Here is a 21,955-nt window from a genome sequence, read left to right as displayed (position 1 = left end):
ACCTTTAAGAGAAAGCAAAGTCAACATAAAAATAATACTAACCATAAAATTAATAGTAAATAATGAAGAATAATACTAATCATAAAACACATTAAAAAAAACCTGCCAAACTTCATGAGCAAGGAATATCTCTCAATATGAAGACTTACTAAATTCTCATAGAAGCAAATGATTTAGCACACTGGTAAGTACACATCTAGCAGGAATACTTACCATTCATCCTGGTAGAGCTGATTTTTTAAATTATAAAATCCAGTTGGGAGCTGAAACTTAGTACTCTGAAATTTGTAAGGTAACTAGTTGCTAGAATCTGAGCTGAAGAAGGAGCTATCTAAAACCATTACAACATGGGTATGTTTGTGGGGGTGGGAGTGTGTGGGCATGGGTGCCTAGCTCTCTTGAATCATAATGTCTTAGATCCAGATATGAATTGATAAATTATTTTAGTAGAGGTTTTATGACTCAAAATGTTGTGGGTTTTTTTCATGGTAAAAAATGTAGAACATGCTTCATCTAGTGTGGTTTAAAAGGGATTTTTTTTTCCAACATGCATAAGTGAGGGCACTCATAAGGTTTTTTTTTTTTAAGATTTTATTTATTTATTCATGAGAGACACATAGAGGCAGAGAATCCTTCGTTGGGTAAGCTACTCCTAGTTGGGTATTTTGTCAGAGTTGAAGTTACTCCCACTGTATATAAGGTAACTCCCAATTCTTGTTCCATAAGCTTTACATGAAAATATGTTTTATGTCTTAATATATTATTTTGGAGACTGTTCAGCATGGCCTTCTGGTGCTCCGGGTATGAAAGCTTTCCTTTAGATACCCAGATTGGCTTAAATATTAAATTACATTTCCTGTAAAAATCTTATAAATGGAAGCACTTGGGTGGCTCAGTGGTCGGGCGTCTGCCTTCAGCTCAGGTAGTGATCCCGGGGTCCTGGGATCAAGTCCCACATCGAGCTCTCCACAGGGAGCCTGCTTCTCCCTTTGCCTGTGTCTCTGCCTCTCTCTGTGTGTCTCTCGTGAATAAATAAATAAAATAATTTTTAAAAACTGCAGCACTATGAACCCTAAGGGTAATTATTTTCTTTTCCTGAAGAAAAAATGCTGCCAAGTAATTATGAAACATCTTTTTAATACTTAGAATTTTTACTAGACATAGATGTCTTCAGCTTGGATCTGTCTGTATCATATCACCCCTGTGTGTTCCTTAAAATGTCAAATAAACTGGTTAAGAAATCTCTAAACTTGTACAAATTCAGAGTTTAACTTAACTCAGTAATTTTCAACTAAAAATTGCCAATGAGTTTTCTATTCTATATTGGTCTCTGTGCTATCAAGAGCAGAAGTGATTTACTCTTAAAATGGTCTTTGAAAGAATTAAATGCCACTGGTGCTGAGCTCTGAAGTTAACTTTTAAAGTAAGCAGATTTTCCCCTTAAAGAATGTTGCTAAAACCTACCATGTCCCCCATCTCCTCCCTTAGTTCTCAGAGAAGAAAAATGTGCTCTGCTATTGTTAAGCTCCTGGCACATTCCTAATTCCAAAGATGGTAAAATACAAAAATAACTATGTACCTTAAAACTGAATATTGAAATAAGAAGTCTGAAGATAGAAAATCCATGGTAGATTCAATGAGGAGAATATGAAAGGGGCTCATTGTATCCTTCTGTTTCCCCTGGCTTGTGCTCTCATGGTCACAAGATGGCTATTAGAGCACCACACATCATGTCTATGCTCAAAGGAGATAAAAAGAGGAAGGACAGAATAGCAGTGGTCTAACAGCCATTTTATCTGAAAAGCTAATCTTTTTCAGAAGCCTCCTAGTAAGAGAATGTGATTTCTGACTAGCTTAACCTTATCTCAAATCATGAAATAAACCTATATAATTACTATTCCAAACAAAATTGAGGTTCTATTAACAATAAAGGAGACAAAGAATAGTTCTTTGGGTGTTTCAGAGACATCCAACTGTATCTGTTGCATACTGTAAAAAAAAAAAAAATAGACATTCCTTTAAAACTTTAGCTACTCTCCTTAAATTAGAAGTGGAAAAAAATAAAAACCCTCAAATTTCTGTTATGCCAATATCACCTACCTAAACAATAATAAAAATAAGATACTTCTACATGGAAAAAAAGAAAGAAAGTTGGAGAAAAGTCTCTGGTTTCAGACTAGAGAAATAAGCAAGTGTCTGATAGAGACTGGCATTTATAAAAGTCACTGACTTTTTTTTTAGTGATCTAGAACTCACTAATATACTTCACCACATTTTAATGCTATAAATTTCAAACTTTCAACTTCAAATCTTTTATTATGTGCTTCATCCCCCTTCCCTATCAAATGTTGGATATTTTCAATAAATTATCTGCCTATAATATAATCAGTATCAAATAGATTAAATAGTCTGTTTGGTGTTTATAACATAGGCCCATTTCACTGGTATGATTAAATGACAGAACTTTGAAAGTGCCATTTAATAGGTATTTCAATTTCTGATAAGGATAATGAGGATAATTAGTGGAGTACCTTTCAGTGGCCCCAAATGTGCTGTTATCTACCCAATTCGTGGATCATTTTTATTAGCACCTACACACTCATTTCCTCCTGCAGTAAGTAATTAGTAATGGAGAAGAATGAACCTAACACGTTCTTCTGTGGGGCTTATTAAATGAATGCTAAAATTAAAGTAATACGAAATCCCCAATAAACAGCTAATCTTGCTGTGATGTTGACTTGCTTGAGAATAATATGAAAACAAATGCAATGAACACCTTTCTAAATTTTCTCAACTGCTCTTTAAGCAGTAAATCCTCATCAAGACAAAACAGAGTCCTTTAGGGCAGAAAAAGAATCCTTTTATCCTTAGACCTAGTAGTCCATAACGTGCCAGGATTTTATGTAAACCTGATATGAGAAAAATCTAACCTATCCAGTAAGTTCAAGAGTCTCCAAGCCCAGCAGACAGAACCCTTACCAGCTCTATAACTTTAATCACTTAATTACACTTACTCTCTGAGTTTTCAATCACCTATCAGGGTTCCTACTCAGTGTAGATTTTCCAACAAATGGCTGATTCTAATTAGCATTAAAAATTAACCAGCCTCTATTTCAACAAGGTCAAACTTAGAAGGGGAGTTTCCCAGCTAGCTCCTGACCCCAAAACACATGTCATCTGCCATGTGATTATGATGCAGTGATTCATGCATTTGGGTTAGGTTGAGGCAGCACTTCCCACAGACTATAAGATCTCTAAGGGCAAAAGTGTATTGATATTTGTAGCTACTCTTCTTATTTCTAGCATAGAATTTCTATTTTAATACAACAGGAATAAATGCTTATTGAAACAAACACACTTTTTTCACTTACTTGCAAGGTGTCCTTAGAATTATATGTATTTGAGTGAGGAAAAAGAAAGGAAAATAACAAAAACCTATCAGGTCCCTTTCAGAAGGAACAGAGAATGAAAGAGAAAGTAGAATGTGTCCCAAATGAGATAAACAGTGAGAAACTGTCACAGAGAACCTTTGTGGGATTACCTAGAGGCAGATAAAGCTTGTACCTAACACATCAACAAGACAGAAGCACCAGAAGAAGTTTCAGTAACTAATTTATAGCTTCAGAAAAGAAAATTCCAATAAAATGTAATCATCCTGGAAAATATCAGGACATAAAAAATAAGTAGTAATTTATTCTTTTAAATTATAGGAGATGGGTCTTAAAATGTTTTCAGGGTTTCTGGTCTTTTAATGTTTTAAACAGTTTTTTTTCCTGTTTTAATGTTTTAAAACATTAAACTGACCAACAACTGCCTCACCCCGGTGAACAAGGTTAGTGGAAAGAGAGGTAAACCATATTGATAGTATGTACCATACACAGCCATTGCGGTCCATGCCAACACGTCTGTGTAAACCCCTGCCAGAACTTGTCCATCTAGAGAAGACTGAGACACAGTTACCAACTCAAAGGCCTAGAGGGATGAAGCAGACATTTTTGTTCATCCTTTCAACATCTCCCCTTCTAGTAGAATCACAACTGTGTTCAGATACACACCTTCCCCCAGGTACAGGCCAGGAATTTTTAGTGTATACCAAAGCTAGGCAATCATATACCTACTGCCAGAACATTTCCATCACCTCACAAGAAAGCCCATATTCATCAGTAGTGGTTCCCTATTCCTTTCTCCTCTTCCCCAGCAACCATTGATGCACTTTCTGTTTCCATACTTTTGCCTATTTCGGGTATGTCATATAAATAGGAGAAAAACACGTGATTTCTTTCTGACTGGCCTCTTTCACTTTCCATACTGTCTTCCAGATTCTGGCATGTTTTAACAGTTACCAATACTTGGTTCCTTCGTGTTGCTGAATGACACTCCATTGTGTGGATAGACCACATTTTATTTAACCACTTAACAGTTAGTGAATGTTTGGATTATTTCTATATTTTGGCTATTGTGAATAATGCTGCTGCAAACATCTGTGTACACTTTTTATGTGAACACACCTTTAGTTCTCTTGGGTAGATCCTTAGGAGGATTTTGATTTTTACTCTAAGACTGGACATCATTGGAAAGTTCTGAGCCAAGTAACGATTTACATTTCTCAAAGACTATTCTCAATTCTATGGTTAAGATCAGACTGCATATGGAAGCAGACAGATCAATCTGAGGCTGCTATTTTTTTTAAAAGATTTTATTTATTTATTCCTGAGAGACACAGGGAGAGAGGCAGAGACACAGGCAGAGCGAGAAGCAGGCTGCATGCAGGAAGCCAGATGTGGGACTCCATCCCGGGACTCCAGGATCACGCCCTGGGCCGAAGGCAGGTGCTAAACCGCTGAGCTACCCAGGGATCCACGAGACTGCTCTTTTTTTAATAGTGAAGGTGGCTAAGACTAGGAATGCAGCAGAGGTAGTCCTGAGAAGTGTTTATAGGGTAAAAATACTGAAAGTAAAGCTTACTGGATTCCCAGATGAAAATCATACAGGGTATGAGGTAAAACAAAGTCAAGGAAGATCCCAAAATTTTTGTTCTGAAGAACTAAAGAAGTAGAGGTGCTATGTACTGAAAGAGTAAATATTGCAGAACAAACTGAGGGAGAAGATCACAAGTTTGGGACTGCATGATCAAGATGCCCAAGGGGATAACTAGGGTGTAGAGTTAGATTTGCAGTTTAGAGAGAAATGCAAGATGCAAGTTTCAGAAGTCATTGTATAGGTGGTATTTAATATATAATCATCTCAGATTCTTTTAAACATAGGCAGCATCCCTTCTCCCACCTTTTCAGCACTCTGTGGGTTCACCTTCTAATACCTCTGGCAAATTCCTCGTCTCTCCCCGGAAATGCCCACAGAGCATTATTCTATCTTCTCTTGGCCAAAAATGAGGATATGGCCAGCAAAAAAGCTATGGCCCCAAGTCTTTACTCCTGCCCAATAAAAACGTATTTTATCCTTTCTACAAGCTTTATTTCAGTGTCAGCCCTGGGCAACAACTGAGTTTTGCTAGTTATAAGATTACTTCACTGAACTCTTAACATGTCTACCAGTCTTATTAGTTTTCTGAGGACAGGAACTATCTATGGTCTGAGCAGTAGATTTCTATTGCTGTTGCAACTAACACAGACTTAGAGACTTAACACAATTGTATTATCTTACAGTTCTGGAGGTCAAAAACACAAAATTGGTTTCTTTTTTTTTTTTTAAGATTTTATTCATTTATTCATGAGAGACAGAGAGAGAGAGAGGAGAGAGGCAGAGGGAGAAGCAGGCTCCATGCAGGGAGCCTGAAGTGGGACTCAATCCCGGGTCTCCAGGACCAGGCCCTGGACCAAAGGCGGCGCTAAACCGTTGAGCCACCCGGGCTGCCCACAAAATTGGTTGCAATGGGCTGAAATTGAGGATCAATAGGATGCTGTTGCTTTCCAGAGTTTCCAGGGGAGAATTCACTTTTGTATCTTTTTCAGTTCTAAATACCACCTACACTCTTTGGCTCATGGTCTCATTCTTCCACCTTCAAAGCCAACAATGCTGGGATGAGATCTATTCATGCTTTGATCTTCTCATTCTCCTTCTTCTGCCTCCCTCTTCCACTAATAAGCACCCTGTGTTAGATTAGACTCACTTGGATGATGCAGGATACTCTCCCCATTTCACATCAGCTGACTGGCAACCCTAAAATATATGCCTTAAAGATTTTATTGAGAGAAAGCAAGAGAAGAGGTGAGGGGCAGAGGGAGAGGGAGAAGCAGGCCCCCCACCTCCCCCAGCAGGAAGCCCAAAGCAGAACTAGATCCTAGTAACACAGGATCATGACCTGAGCCGAAAGCAGATGCTTAACCAAGTGAACCACTGAGGCGCCCCTGATTGGCACCTTAATTTCAACCTCTGTTTATATTCCCTTTTGCCATGAAACCTAACATATTTACCAGTTTCTGAACCAGGATGTGGGAATCTTTACGGGCCATTTTTCTTCATATGGTGATCTGGAACCTATGGCTCCTAGCGTAATGCTTAGTGTATACCAGCACTCGTGAATGCAAATGAAAGAATGAACTAAGAAATTAACACATCTCTGGGGACCTACAGCTAGATGTTTTCCTTCAAACCTGGAAAACAGAGGAAAAGTTCACTAAAATAACGTACCTGCCCAATTCATTTTTAGTGGAATTCAGGAGGAGAGATAGAAAGCAATTTTTGAAGGATTTAAAATTAGCATCTCTTTAGTTGTCCATAGATCAAAGGAGTAGAAAACCTGGGATGCTTGGGTGATTCAGTGGTTGAGCATCTGCCTTTAGCTCAGGGCGTGATCCAAGGGTCCCGGGATCGAGTCCTGTATTGGGCTTCCTTCATGGAGCCTGCTTCTCCCTCTGCCTGTGTCTCTGCCTCTCTCTGTGTGTCTCTCATGAATAAATAAATAAAATCTTAAAAAAAAAAAGGGAGTAGAAAATCTTAAAGGAAACAAAACATTATATTTCCAATCTTAAACATCTTACCTGTAATTTAGTGTATGGGCTATAGGTAAGATGTTTAAGATTGTGGGCTTGTGATTCTTAAGGATTCCAGAGAATTGAATTCAAATCAATCCAATACTCTGATCAACACTAACACTGAAAATAATTTTCAAGTACTTTGCCAAGATCCTATAAATGTCTCAAAGCCAGATTCTTTTTTTTTTATAAATTTATTTTTATTGGTGTTTAATTTGCCAACATACAGAATAACACCCAGTGCTCATCCCGTCAAGTGCCCCCCACAGTGCCCATCACCCAGTCACCCCCACCCCCTGCCCACCTCCCCTTCTACCACCCCTAGTTCGTTTCCCAGAGTTAGGAGTCTCTCATGTTCTGTCTCCCTTTCTGATATTTCCCACTCATTTTTTCTCACTTCCCCTTTATTCCCTTTCACTATTTTTTATATTCCCCAAATGAATGAGACCGTATAATGTTTGTCCTTCTCCGATTGACTTATTTCACTCAGCATAATACCCTCCAGTTCCATCCACGTCGAAGCAAATGGTGGGTATTTGTCGTTTCTTTTTTTTTTTTTTTTAATTTTTTATTTATTTACTTATGATAGTCATAGAGAGAGAGATAGAGAGGCAGAGACATAGGCAGAGGGAGAAGCAGGCTCCATGCACTGGGAGCCCGACGTGGGATTCAATCCTGGGTCTCCAGGATCGCGCCCTGGGCCAAAGGCAGGCGCTAAACCGCTGCGCCACCCAGGGATCCCCGTATTTGTCGTTTCTAATGGCTGAGGAATATTCCATTGTATACATAGACCACATCTTCTTTATCCATTCATCTTTCAATGGACATCGAGGCTCCTTCCACAGTTTGGCTATTGCGGACATTGCTGCTATGAACATTGGGGTGCAGGTGTCCTGGCGTTTCACTGCATCTGTATCTTTGGGGTAAATCCCAGCAGTGCAATTGCTGGGTCGTAGGTCAAAGCCAGATTCTAAAGCAGTGAGAGCCAAGTAACAAAATTTCTTAACCCACCTCCACTCCCACAGAACAGTCTTCCCCCATTACACTTAATTTTTATTAGTTGTTTGTCTGCTTTTCCTACTAGTCCACAAAGTTCATGCCAATAGTGCTCATTTGCTAGCACTTGGCACATAGTAAATATTCAATCAGCTATTGGTGAATGACTTTGTTGAATTATTACCCATGAAGTGCATATTGAATCAGAGGCAGCTTTGTCATCATCACTCCCCTCGTCCTGAGACCTTGGAGACTCAGACCTGTCAATGGTTCTCTTGGGACATCTGCCCTTTGACTCACTTTTTAAATACTGGCCTCTATATTGTCTTGAACAGACATTCATTTGTCAGTTAATCAGCAAGCTGTTCTGTTGAAATAAGAACATTGCATATCAAAAAAAAAAAAAAAAAAAAGAACACTGCATATCAATACCCTGATTGTGTCACTGACAAAGTCACAGAAATGGAAATTTCCCTTCAGTGTATCATCAGGTTGAGTCTTCTCAAAAGAAACATTTTGTGGGTGTATATGCTGAGAACATGCTGTAAGCAAAATAAAAGTTGGGTTTATTTGATTTTTTTTTTTTTTTTTTAGTTTTTCAAATCTAACTCCCTTGGATTTGTGAGTAATCTTATGCAATTATTAAAACGTGATTCATCCTGAGAATCGATTCCAAATACTTTATCCTTTCAAAGATGGGCTGTTTGTCATGATGAGTGAACAGATTATCAAGCAGTGGTTCAGGGAAGCACAGAATTTCCTAGGGGTTGTTGGGAAGTCTACTTATAAAAAACATGTATAATGTATTTTATCAAATCCCGCCCCAACATGGCATACAGAACTTTGGTTCTAGAGACGAAACAAGTTTTCTAAAAATTTAAAAGTTAGAGCACAGTGAAAGGAAAGAAAAGGGGCACCTGGGTGGCTCAGTCGTTAAGTGTGTTGGTTTCAGCTCAGGTCATGATCTCAGGGTCCTTAAATCAATCATGGAGTCCTTGGGCTCTGCCATCACGAGGGAGTCTGCTTGACATTCTCACCTTCTCCCTCTGCCCCTACCCCTGATCACACATTCTCTGTTTCTAAAATAAATAAAATCTTTAAAAAAGAAAAGAAAAGGGAAGAAAAGAACATATTGTTGTGGAAGTGGACTCTCTCACCACTGAATTTTGCCAATTGCCAACTCCAATTCCAATCAGCATCAGAGTAGTTGCTTCAGATAATAGATCACTAAGCAAGTACAGACTTTAATGGTTTCATCCATAACCTTATATCCATCTGAGTATGGAAAGGGTGAAGGTATAGGCCAGGAGAGACAGGAGGCCCCTGACTAGGCTCTGAGGGTTTTTCAGGTACGAAGATACTGACACAGAACAAAGACAGAAATCAGGAAAATTTAGACCATCCTTTCCCAATTACTAGGGTTAAAATGTTCTAATAATTCTATTATGAACACAGAAAATAAAAATAATTACAAACACTGATCCAGCATCAGAGGAAAAGTTCACTATAAAGATTAGCCAGACTTAGAAATATCTACCTATAGATCATAGATGTCACAGAAACAAAAACTCTCACACAACGTATAAGGATCATGTCTCATTCCAGACAACTGACCACTGGCAAGTTTCCTGATAAAGTCCTAATACAAGGCCCTCATTGGCAACCTGGTTAGGACTCCTCTCACTCCTTAGAGCTTTCTCAGTGTCCTTGATTAATAAAACTCTATCATTTCACTCACTCTTTTGTCCGCAAGATTCATTCTTCGGCTTCGTGACACAAGAAACTTACTCTCCTGTTTCACATCCAGATTCTACTTAGGAGGGAAACAATATTGTATAAAAGAACATGGATCATCAAATCACACTTCCTGAGTCTGAATCCCAGTTTGTCCAGTTAGCAGCTTTGTGACCTTGAGACCAGTTTCTTAACTCTTTACCTCAGTATTCTCAACTATAAAATCATGTGATAATAATAGAAATGAATAGAAATGACCTTATTTTCATATATGTGAAATCATAGAGTATGTAACCTTTTAAGACTTGCTTATTTCATGCAGCATGATACCCTTGAGATACATCCAAGTTGTTGTGTCTATCGGTAGTTCACTCTCTTTAATTACTGAGTCATATGGATGTATCACAATTGGTCTATCCTCTCACCTGTGAAGGATATGGGGTGTGTTTTAGGTTTGGGGATATTATAAATAAAGCTTCTCTGACCATTTGTGAACAAGTTTTTGTGTCAGCATAAGTTTTAATTGTTCTAAGAGACACAAGTAGGAGGGTAACTGCTAGATCCTATGGTAAATTTAATTTTATTAAAAACTACCAAGCTGTTTGCTGCAGAGCAGCTGTTTTATATTGTATTCTCACCAGCAATGTATGAGAGATCCAGTTGCTCTGAATCCTCACCAAAAGTTGAGATTGTCAGTATTTCTTATTTTAGCCTTTATAATAGGTATGTGGTGATATCTAATTATGGCTTTAAGTAGCCAATTACCTAATGGCTAACTATGATGAGCAGCTTACTGGCCATCTGTATATCATCTCTAGTGAAGTTCAAGATTTTTTGCCCATTTCTTAACTGGATTGTCTTTTTGCTATTGAGTTTAGAGAGCTCTTTATATATTCTGACCACAAACAAAATTTAAAACTTCAGATTTGCAAGTATTTCTCCCCATCTGGGAGGTGTCCTTTCATTCTCTTAAAAGGACCTTTCTCAGAACAAAAGTTTTAATTTTCATAAAGTCTAATTAATGGATTCTTCTTTTGTGGACTGTGTTTTTGGTATCACGTCTAAGAACTCTTTGCTAAAGCCTAAGTCAAGAAGACTTTCTCCTATATTTTCTTCTAAAAGTTTTATATATGTAAACCCTAAGTCAAGAAGACTTTCTCCTATATTTTCTTCTAAAAGTTTTATATATGTAAACCCTAAGTCAAGAAGACTTTCTCCTACATTTTCTTCTATAAGCTTTATACATTTACATGTTAACATTTCATGTTAATTACTATACAAGGTGTGAGCTTTAGGCTGAGGTTCATTTTTTGTGCCAATGGACATTCATTTGTTCTAATGTCATCTGTTGAAAAGACTGCCCTTTCCCTATTGAATCACTTTTGCACCTTTCGGCCATACCTGCATAGTTCTATTTCTAGACTTTATACCGTGTTCCATATCACACTGTGTTTTAATTGTTGAATTCCTTGTCTCTCTCTCTTTCTCCACCACTGGACTTAAAAGTGATGACTGTGTTTTTCTCAACTCTGTTTCCAGGGCATTTGGCACAATGTCTAGCCTACGGTAAACATACAATGAATAAAAGTTTATTAAATGAATGAAAGAAACTTGGCTCTTTTGGTTTTTAAAAGTGATGAACCCCTAAGTCAGCTTGTATTTTTGAGAGGAAGTAAAAAGCATTTTCAGTGAATAATCTGTTATCCTCTCCAGCATTTTTTCAGCAGCCATCTGTTCACATCACTTAATAGCTTTTTGAATCAATCAAGACATTACTACATTTTGTGTAATATGTGCACAGATGTACTTACTCTAAGGGAATTACAATATGAAATACAGTCCTTACTCCTTAGGACTGGCATCTCACGATATGGCTTAAGAGTAATAGGAAGGACTTCATGGTCAAGCAATACTGAGATGGCTACTTACTAGCCTTGTGACTTTGGGCAGGTTATTTAATTTTTAAAGCCTCAGTTAGTCAATATGTTTAATGGTGATGATAACAGCACATATCTCATAGGGGTGTTGCAAAGATGAAACCTGAATATACAATTAAAGCCTTAGCACAGGGTCCTCCTAGCACTTAGTAAGGAGCTCTTTGAGGAAGACTTGCCCAGACTCTAGCAGAGTGAATTAAGAAAAGTCTCTTTCCATCTTGCAACCTAAGTCAAAATTATACATCTATTTTCAATTCCACTTACAGTCAGTGGTCCCTCTGGTTTCTAGCTACACCACCAAATCTGATATAAGTAAGCATGGGGCATTTTCAAATCAGCAGTAAGCGCATTTTTCAGAATTGCGTCAGTAGAGATAGAAGTATTCATTTAATAAAGAGTGAAAGTTGCTAACTTGGCAGGCCACATTTTGATTACAGAGGACTAGCCATCCCACAAAGTTAAATAAACTTTCTTCTGCTCTCAGGAAACCATTTGTGCTTTGCAGTAGAAATGACACTTATGTGAATATGATTCTCTTTGCAATCATTAATCGTATCTCTCTAAACATCCCCATGAGCTCGAGTGAATTGTCTAATTATTCTATGCTTTCTGAGAAGACATTACCCCAATTGCTAATTATAAACAAAAACACAAACATTTGATGCTTTAAAACATTTTTCACCCTTCATAAACACCCAATATATTTTATCATTTCTGTATGAACTTACATACTTCTCTTCTGCAGATAGATTGTAATGGGCGAAATGACAGGAAAATAAAATTCTAATGCCCCAAAACTTTCATTACTATGGGGTCATGGGCCATGGGTAATTTGCAGAGGGAAGCTCTTCATTGGATTCTAAGACAGTTCTCAAGCGGAGATGTCTGTGTTCTGATGGCAGGTCCTCTACTGGGAAGTCCAAAAGCATCTTTAAACATCGGACCTTTCCATTAAGAAAACCCATATCATATCCGATAGTATCTGCTGTGTGACACTTTTGCAAACACTATCTATTTATAAATCCCACTGGGGTCCACTGTGTCAACCACAGATTCCTTGAAAATATCACCCCAAATAACCCATGGTTGAAGAAAAGACAATTTTATTGCTTCCTGCAGTAAGGAAGACTACTACCCTGACAGGGTCTTAGCATATTGGAGGGGAGCAGGAAAAGACAAGATTCCTAGGAGCTTTGGAGTCTAGTTTAAGGTGAATTTTTCACTGGCAAGAAGTGAGAGAGAGAGACATTGACTGGGACTGAACAAAGGTCATGACAAAATTGTTAGGATAGGTAGAACAAGGTGAGATTTGGAAGGGAGTCTTAAGGAGTGGCCAGTTATTAGCTGAATCTCACAGAGAGACCTAGTATGGAGAGGGCTACAGAGGTTAGCTGTGTGGCCTATCACATAGAAAAAAATGGATGTTCCATAAATTCTTGAGACAAGTAATAAAGTTATTTTTAACTTTATATTCCCAAGCAAGAATTTCTTGGAATAGCTGTGTCCTATTAATAAAGTGACAGTGAGCTGTGTGATTACAGCTGGTTTTGGTTCTCATGAAAGGGACACACATATGATTAGGTGTGTAAAGACCTCTTGGCCTCCCAATCTCAACATTGACACCTCTGGTTCAGAGATTTGCTCTTTGTTAATTCTTTTCATTGGGTTATGGCATTGATGCCTCCAGGATCTCTCTCTTTAAATAGAATTTCTCTAGAAAGTAGTAGAAAAATGAACTACTAAAAGTATGAAGAAGTAATCAATAATTATAGATTACTAAATGATTAAATAAATTACCTTATGATTCAGTTATTAATCAAAAGTCATTCCCCTGAAAGGTCCTGAGGAAGAGGTACAGACATAAATTTTCTGAGGGGAGCTGCGTGTTCCCTGAAACTCAGGTCATGGCCTCAGGAGGATGGGCTACTGCTCTGAAGATGCTGTAGGCAGCTGGTGTGTGTTAGAGTATGAGTATAGGGAGATACTGAAAAGACTACCTTCTTATCTTGACTCTGGAAGAAAACACTCCATAGCTCCTATTTAGGTTCTCAGGGGACTCTTCTCCAAGAGTTACCTCCTTTCCTCTTATAAAAGCATTTCCTGGGCTTTTCCCACAGTGCTTCCTGCAGGATAACATGTGTACTCTGAGTTCATGTACCAGTGGTTTCCACTATGATAGAATTTTGGAACTCAAATGATACAGAGATCAAATCCAAATATATATATATGCATATAAGCCATAAGCCCATTTGTGTAATTCAACTCAAGTTTACTTTTACTCTGTCTTTTCTAGATCATTGTTTTCCTATTTTATTTCCCTTGTGGTCAAAAGGCTAAATCCTTTATTGCCTTTTCTATGTAGTACTTTTTCTTTTACATCCCACCTCTTTTTTCTCTTCATTTCTCTTTTATCTTTCCAATGAAATGAAGATACTTGACAGATTTGTTAAATCTATATATTAATTAAACATTATAGATATATAAGTATGTTTCATATATGTAATATAATTATGTGTAATTATATGTAATATAAATGTATTATATGTAAATATATAACAAATGTATATATAACTTATATATAATATACGTTATATATAAATATATAACAAATTATATATTCTATAAATACATTATGTGTAAGTATATAAATAAAAATGTTGATGCTTCTTGGTATTTTGCTTCATGAGAAATGTATCCTGAGAAAGGGAAATTAGAAGAAAGTTAGAAAGGGCCACATGAGGCCTCTATAAGCCATGTTAGGGGTGCAGGGATTTTGTCTAAAACAGATTCTAAAACAGATTAACTTGGTAATGATAATTTGCATTTTCCAAAGCTACCAGGTAATGAATACATTAAAGGGAGTTGAGAGTGAATATAGGAAAAAAAATTAGAAGACATTCCAGTAGTGGTCAAAGTGACAGAAAATGGTACTCTGGTTTCCAGGGGTGTCAGGGGACATAGAAAGAAGCCAAAGAATTAGAGGTAATTAGTGGATGTTACTAAGACTTATGATGAGTTGCGTTTTGAGCATGAGGGAGAGGAAATGCTAGAATGGACCCTTACCTATCTGACTTACAACACACATGATGGAAGGTATCACCACTCAGATAGGAAGCACTAGAACGACACTGTCCATTATGGTAGACATTCACTAGCCACACTTTAACTGATTAGAATTAAACAAAATTTAAAAATCAGTTCTTCATTCTAGGCTCATTTCAAGTGCTCATTAGTCAAGTGTAGCCACTCTAGCTACATGTAGCCACTGGCTAAAACATGGACAAATGCAGATGCATTACTAGAGAAATTTCTACCGAGCAACATTGCACTAGAAGAGAACTATGTAATCGTGATGGCCAGGAGCTGTCACTCTGCCTACTTACCCTCCCAAGTTTCTTCCACTTATGATTACACCCAACACCAAGAAACTCACATGTTTAATCTTCAGCCGAAGGGCACCAGCTCACTTTGCTGTTATTTTTCCATAATGCTTTGCCTAAAACGCAGTGTAAGGGTGCTGAATGGTCTCATCCATAGGAAATGTAATCAGCACACGTTAACTGAGGGGAAGGAAAGCAGATCATCACAATGGGCTGTTGGTTCCCAATGATACTGAAATGCCTTACCTTAGTCTGAGTGTTCCCAAAAGTAAAAAGAATTTTGTGAAGATCATTTATTCTGGAGGTGATACCAAGAAGCACAAGGAGGGAGTGGGAAAGAGAGAGAGGAAATAGTAGAATAAAGGTGGGTTATTACTATGGACAATGGGGTCCACACCCACAGTGAGCCTCTGGGAGAATGTGAAAAATACAGCTCCAGATCCTCCTCGCAAGAGGTGAGAAAGCTGGGGTACTCATCCAACAACTCCAATTTCCTATTGATTGAGGGTTGCTCTGGATGTATTAAATCTCCAGTCCTCCTAGCCTCCTGCAGTACTGCAGAACATACCTTTGGATATAAAGAAAGCGGTCAGAGAGACAAAGGAAGTCTCAGCATATGTAGGAATCTTCTGCTGGTGACTTTTGGGGTCAGTGACACTATGTCGATGGTACCAACAGCATGTGATCTTCTACTTCATCCTTTTCCAGGCTCAGAAAGCATTTCCACTAGCATTTCCTTCAGTGATCTGAAGGGATTCTTATCCCACAATCCACATAAGCAGGAAGAACACACACCCAAAGGTTTCCCCCAGCTACAGGTAGAAATGGAGGGACAATCATGAATTCAGTTTTAGACATATTAGTTTTAGTTTGTCCTTGAATCACTGAAGTGGAGATGCCATGTATACAGCTGAGTACACAAGAATGGAGCTCAGATGAAAGGGGGAAAAAATAGGCATCTATACATCATTTACACGTAGGTGTATACAAAGCCATGGAAATGGATGCTACTGCCAAGGGAAAAAATACGGTAGGAGGAGGAGATCTAGGCTTGAGCTTTGAGTCATTACTCAAATCAATGTCTAGGTGGAGGAAGCTGAGCCTAAGAAGAGGAGAAGAGGCGGAGCAGGAGCTCCAAGATGGGAAGGAAAACAACCAGGGCAGCAAGAGGCCCATGAAGCCGGGGAAGAGGGTCCCAAGTTCTCCATAGACTTAAACCAACAAAAGAATAGCACAGCAAAACCTGCAATACACGGACGGCACTTTGCTATGGGAGATGATCAGAAGTAGTTTACTTATTTTACTTGAAATCTCCTAAAGGAGGGGTTGAGGGCTGTGTAATTTTCTTTGTTCACAGACTACAATGGTGCATATAAACCAGAGTCCAATTCAATATCAGGATGCTTTTTATATTTATGCAAATTGGGAATTGACAGAGTAATTGCAGAAAATTACTCCTTTTTTCCTAAAGAAAACTAAGAATTGTAGCACCAAGTGATTTATCCAATCTCTGTACATAGTATTCTCTGAATTTATTTCCACAAACACTTTGAATATAATAACTTAAACTTTACTGTCTCATTGCAAATTTGAGTTAAAGAATAATGATAGCAACAGTATGGCAGAGAAAATTATTATAGAAGTTTCTCTGGTGTTCACAATAGAAAAAATATCAGGGGTGCCTGGCTGGCTTGGTTGATTAAGCATGCAATTCTTGACCTCGGGGTTGTAAGTTCAAGTCCCACATTGGGTATAGAGTCTACTTAAAACCTTTTAGAATGAAATCTTGCCATTTGCAATGATGTGGATGGAACTAGAGGGTATTATGCTCAATGAAATAAGTCAATCAGAGACAAATATCATATGATATCACTCATATATGGAATTTAAGAAACAAAACAGATGAACATCGGAAAAATAGAAAAAAGGAAAAAAAGGAAAAATAAAATAAGATGAAAACAGACAGGGAGGCAAACCATAAGAGATCCTTAACTATAGGAAAAAAACAGAATTGCTGGAGGGGGGTGGGTGAGGGAAGAGGTAACTGAGTGACAGGCATTAAGGGGGGCATGTGATGGAATGAGCACCAGGTATTATATGCCACTGATGAATAACTAAATTCTACCTCTGAAACCAATAATACCCTATATGCTAATTGATTGATTTTAAATTTAAAAAAATTTTTTAAATAAAATCTTTTAAAAAATTAGATCAAGTCTGAGTCAGACAAAACAAATTACATACAATCAACTAAATCCAATAAATACTAGGACAGCATAACTCCCAGATATCATAAAACATACAATTCTAGGCACACACAGGAGGAAGTTCTGAGAGGTTTGCCAAATCAATTAGAAACAAAGCTTTGCGATGCCTGAGTGGCTCAGCAGTTGAGCATCTGCCTTTGGCTCAGGGCGTGAACCCAGGATCTGGGATCCAGTCCTGCATCGGGCTCCTTGTGAGGACCCTGCTTCTCCCTCTGCCTGTGTCTCTGCCTCTGTATGTGTGTGTGTGTGTGTGTGTGTGTGTGTGTGTGTGTGTGTGTGTCTCATGAATAAATAAATAAAATCTTGGAAAAAAAAGAAACAAAAGATTTCTGTATTTTGAGGGTAAAAAAAAATCTATCATGAGACCTGTAATGGAATGTTCTAGTCAATTACTTTGTGCTGTGTGGATCTGAGTTAGAACTCTTCTGGCCAAAGCCCTCCTTTAGATAAGTGTGTTTTAGAGAGACAAACAGAGATAAAGACAGAGACAGAGGCAAAAAGAGAGAGAGAGAGAGACCAATGTACTAAATAACAAGTAACACAGTTCCACCAGAGTTTTAATAATATAAAGTCATAGACAGGTAGCAAATGAATGAAACACACCCAAGAAGGAAAACTAGAAACAAAAAACACAAATATAGTGCATATGACAATACATGATTCCTTACTTCGTGAGAAGACTTCTAGCTGGTAGGACACTAATACATAGTCCTGAATAAGGGGGATGGACTTTAGAGTAGCTTCTCACACTCAGTGTGCATATGAATTAACCGTGGAGCTCTTTAAAAATGCAGAATCTGATATAGTGGGCCTGAGATTCTCATGTTTAATAAACTTAGGTGTTACTAATGTTGCTGGTCTTGGGGTCACATTTGAGTAACAGGGTTGGGACAAAGCCTAACCTAACCTAACCTAACCTAACGTGGTAGTTTTATCCCAATAAGAATAAAAGGCTGAGTGAGTAGCTGAGATAAAAATGGAGGAGAAAACTCAAGGCCAACCATAGTGGGAGGAGAAAAAGGAAGATCACCAAATGTAGATGGCCAGAGGCAGGAGGGTGAATATAAGCACAAGCAGCCGGGTTCTCATGGAGGGCACATCATCTCCTTAGGGGAGGGTGAGAAGATCCCAAAGAGCAACCTAGAACATGAGCCAACTCTAGAAGCTCAACTGTATAAATAGCAGATGTGTAACATAGACCTGAAAGGCTCAAATGAGGCAAGACGAGCAAGCAAGTATAATTAGCCATTACATAGACAACAGCCAAAGCTTTAAAAAATGTAGACTGAAGCAAAGAATCTTTGGGACGTTGTCTGTTTGGTGTTTATATAAATTTACAGAAATAAATCAAGGTTTCCCAGCTCACCGGAATAGATGCAGGGCATTGTACCAATAGACAATCACTAATAGCAAAGTAAAGGAAACCCACCCCTTGGCTTAGTCCAGCAAAAGATGTCCCTTGGCCTAGGTTAGGGGCCTTTTGTTATACTGGTAACAATTCAATCCTCCTTTTTTATTCTTAAAGATTTTATTTATTTATTTGATACAGAGAGAGACACACGCACACACAGAGAGAGAGAGAGAGAGAGAGCACAGGCTGGGGCAGGAGGTAGCAGGTAAAGGGAGAGAGAGAAAGAGAAGCAGAATCCCTGTGGAGCACAGAGCCCAACACACATGGGGCTCCAGCCCAGGACCCTGGGATCATGACCTAAGCCAAAACACAGATGCTTAACTGACTGAGCCACCTAGGCACCTCCATTTCAATCCTCTTTTATCTAGCAGGGCTAAGGAGAAGTGTCCACCAGTGTTATCAAAAAAAGCAGGGGCTGGAAGGCTTTTCCATACCATAAAGTACAATTCCAGTTCTTTGTATTCTCTGTGATACATTCAAATTCAGTGTGCTCAAACACAGTTGAATGGGCCTGCAGGAGAAATGACTTTCCCTATTTGTTTAAAATTCACCCTATTGGGATCCCTGGGTGGCTCACTGGTTTAGTGCCTGCCTTCGGTGCAGGTCGTGATTCTGGGGTCGTGGGATCAAGTCCCATGTCAGGCTCCCTGCATGGAGCCTGCTTCTCCTTCTGCCTATGTCTCTGCCTCTCTCTCTCTCTCTCTCTCTCTCTCTCTGTGTGTCTCTCATGAATAAATGAATAAAATCTTTAAAAAAAGAAAAAACCCTCTGTACTTTCACTAAAGCTTAGGGAAAGAATAAACCAGAGGTCAGTCTCCTTGGATCCATTTGCTAGGAGTCCCATTGGCCTTATACCCCTAGGCTTGAGGTAAACTTTTGGAATATGGCTGCATATGCATCCATAAAACGTTCATTGTAGCTTTTAATGCTTTCATACTTTATATAAATGGCATTAAATATCTTCATAATATAGTGCTGACTAGAAACACTGAAACAGTATGAGTGAAACCTATAGATTTACCATTTATGTAAATTCAAAATACATGCCCACTCTATCAAGCATTGCCCTTGCTTAGATGCTCAGGCTGATGGACCTTCCACCATCCACAATCACCTATGGTTACAGCAGTAGGGAGAAAGAAGTATGGTGAATCACACCCTGGCTCTCAAAGGCTTCCTCTCAGAAATGACACACACTAATTACACTGAGGTCTCATTGCCAAAACAAGTCACAGAGCCATGCCCAATCCCAAGGGAGCCAGGAAATGTGATCCTACCTGAAAGGAAGGAAACCAAAATACAGGCAGAGTCCTAATAACAACTACACACAAAATTTCAATTCAAATTTTATAATACTTACAAATAAAATGATGAACATCAAGCACATTAAAATGGTTGCCTATAGAATTGAGAGGGATGAGGATGGAAGCGGTAATGAGGTAATGAGCCCCCACACCACAGGGCCGGATCTCACAGCCCTGAGATCACAACCAGCCACATACCCTGATAATCATAGTTTTAATGGGTTGTTATGATTTCAACTAATCACAGCCAGAGAGGAACCCAGGTCTTCTGACTCCATGTCCATATCCCTTAAGTCCCTAGGTCTCAGGGCTTCATATTTTTAGCAGTAAAAAAATTATTTAAATGATAATAGCTTCCAATCTACACGAGGATTTGAAGAGGAGGCACCAATGTTTCTAAATTGGCATTTATTTATTTCATTTGGTATTTTCATCAAGAGCACACCATCAGGGCAGCCCCAGTGGCACAGCAGTTTAGTGCCGCCTGCAGCCCAGGGTGTGATCCTGGAGACCCGGGATCGAGTCCCACGTTGGGCTCCCTGCATGGAGCCTGCTTCTCTCTCTGCCTGTGTCTCTGCCTCTCTTTCGCTCTCTCTGAATAAATAAATAAATACATTTTTTTAAAAAAGAGCACACCATCACCTAAAATAAAGCTCATTTTATTCCTCCTTGATAAGCAGCATTAGTAGCATTTTGGAAAAAGCTAGGAGTTGAGAGTCAAGTGAACCTGAATTAAAATCCTGGCCTTGTCATATACCAACTTTACAACTTTTGACAAGTAATTTAATCCCTGTAAACATCAGTACCCTCATTTGTAAAGCAGGGATAATACTACCTAACTAAAGGGGCCATCATGAAAATTAAACAAGAAGAGGACATATCACAGAGCCCGGCACATTTAACATTTCACTTTAGTGGCTTTTTGCCCCAATTTTTACAGATGATTTACACTGAATTGATAACCTGTGTTTTCTGCTCCAGCCTACCTGCTAGTCCCTGATACTTCCTCTATTTTGCTCATACTACTACTAGTGAAAGGTTACCCTTACCCCTTACCCAGGAAATTCACCACAAATACAATAAGCCAAAGTGAAAATGGGTCATGGAGGCCTTTAGATTGATGTTTTCAGTTCTGTATCTCTACAAAAAGGACTGTAGTACATAAATGTTAAAAAACATCCTGTGATGTTGCCTAAATTTGAGAAAAAAAATCAAAAGATAGGAAAACAAACTTTAAAGCCACTAAATTTTGGGTTAATTTGTCTGTCAGTGTTCCATGCCAGCCAGCCAGCCTAATGAATGAAGCTTTCTTCCTGCTTGCAAGAAAATGACCTAATGTAACCACCAGTATATTCTAAGAGATCAAAGAAAGTTTTAAGAAAAATATAGTTTAAAAATACATATAGTTTAAAATGATTGTTTTTCATTAGAGTTTTATTATATATTTATACATCTCCAAATCACATATTGGTATATTCCATGTGATTTTGAAATCTAAGCTAACATAAATGCTGTCATATTGTATACATTTTTTCTGCGCTTGCCCTTCATTCAACAGTGCATCTTTGAGAATCAGTCATGCTGATGTGTGAACCCAATAGTTCCCTCTTTTTCACTACTGTATGATTTCTACTTACAAATACACCACAACTTAGTTATCTAGGCTCCACCTTCAGAACAGTGGTCCCTCCTAAGAGACAGAATATAGGCGGGGAAGAGGGCCGGAGTGAGGGGAGATAAACATTTGCCATCTCTGGGTTGAGGGGAGGTTCATTTTGGTATTCTTCGTTTTATATGATTTATTTTCTTTTGTATTGATAAAATATTTTATAATTTCGAAAATTGAAAATGGGGATGGGAAGAGGATGTTGCTTTTTAATTTTTTTTCTAATCTGACCCAAATACATGGCCATTTCATCAAGGACAAAGCTTCA

The sequence above is a fragment of the Vulpes vulpes genome, chromosome 2 (assembly GCF_048418805.1).
Source record: "Vulpes vulpes isolate BD-2025 chromosome 2, VulVul3, whole genome shotgun sequence".
Classification (NCBI taxonomy): domain Eukaryota; kingdom Metazoa; phylum Chordata; class Mammalia; order Carnivora; family Canidae; genus Vulpes; species Vulpes vulpes.
The sequence above is the reverse complement of the archived record's forward strand: the minus strand, read 5'-3'. Positions refer to the sequence as shown.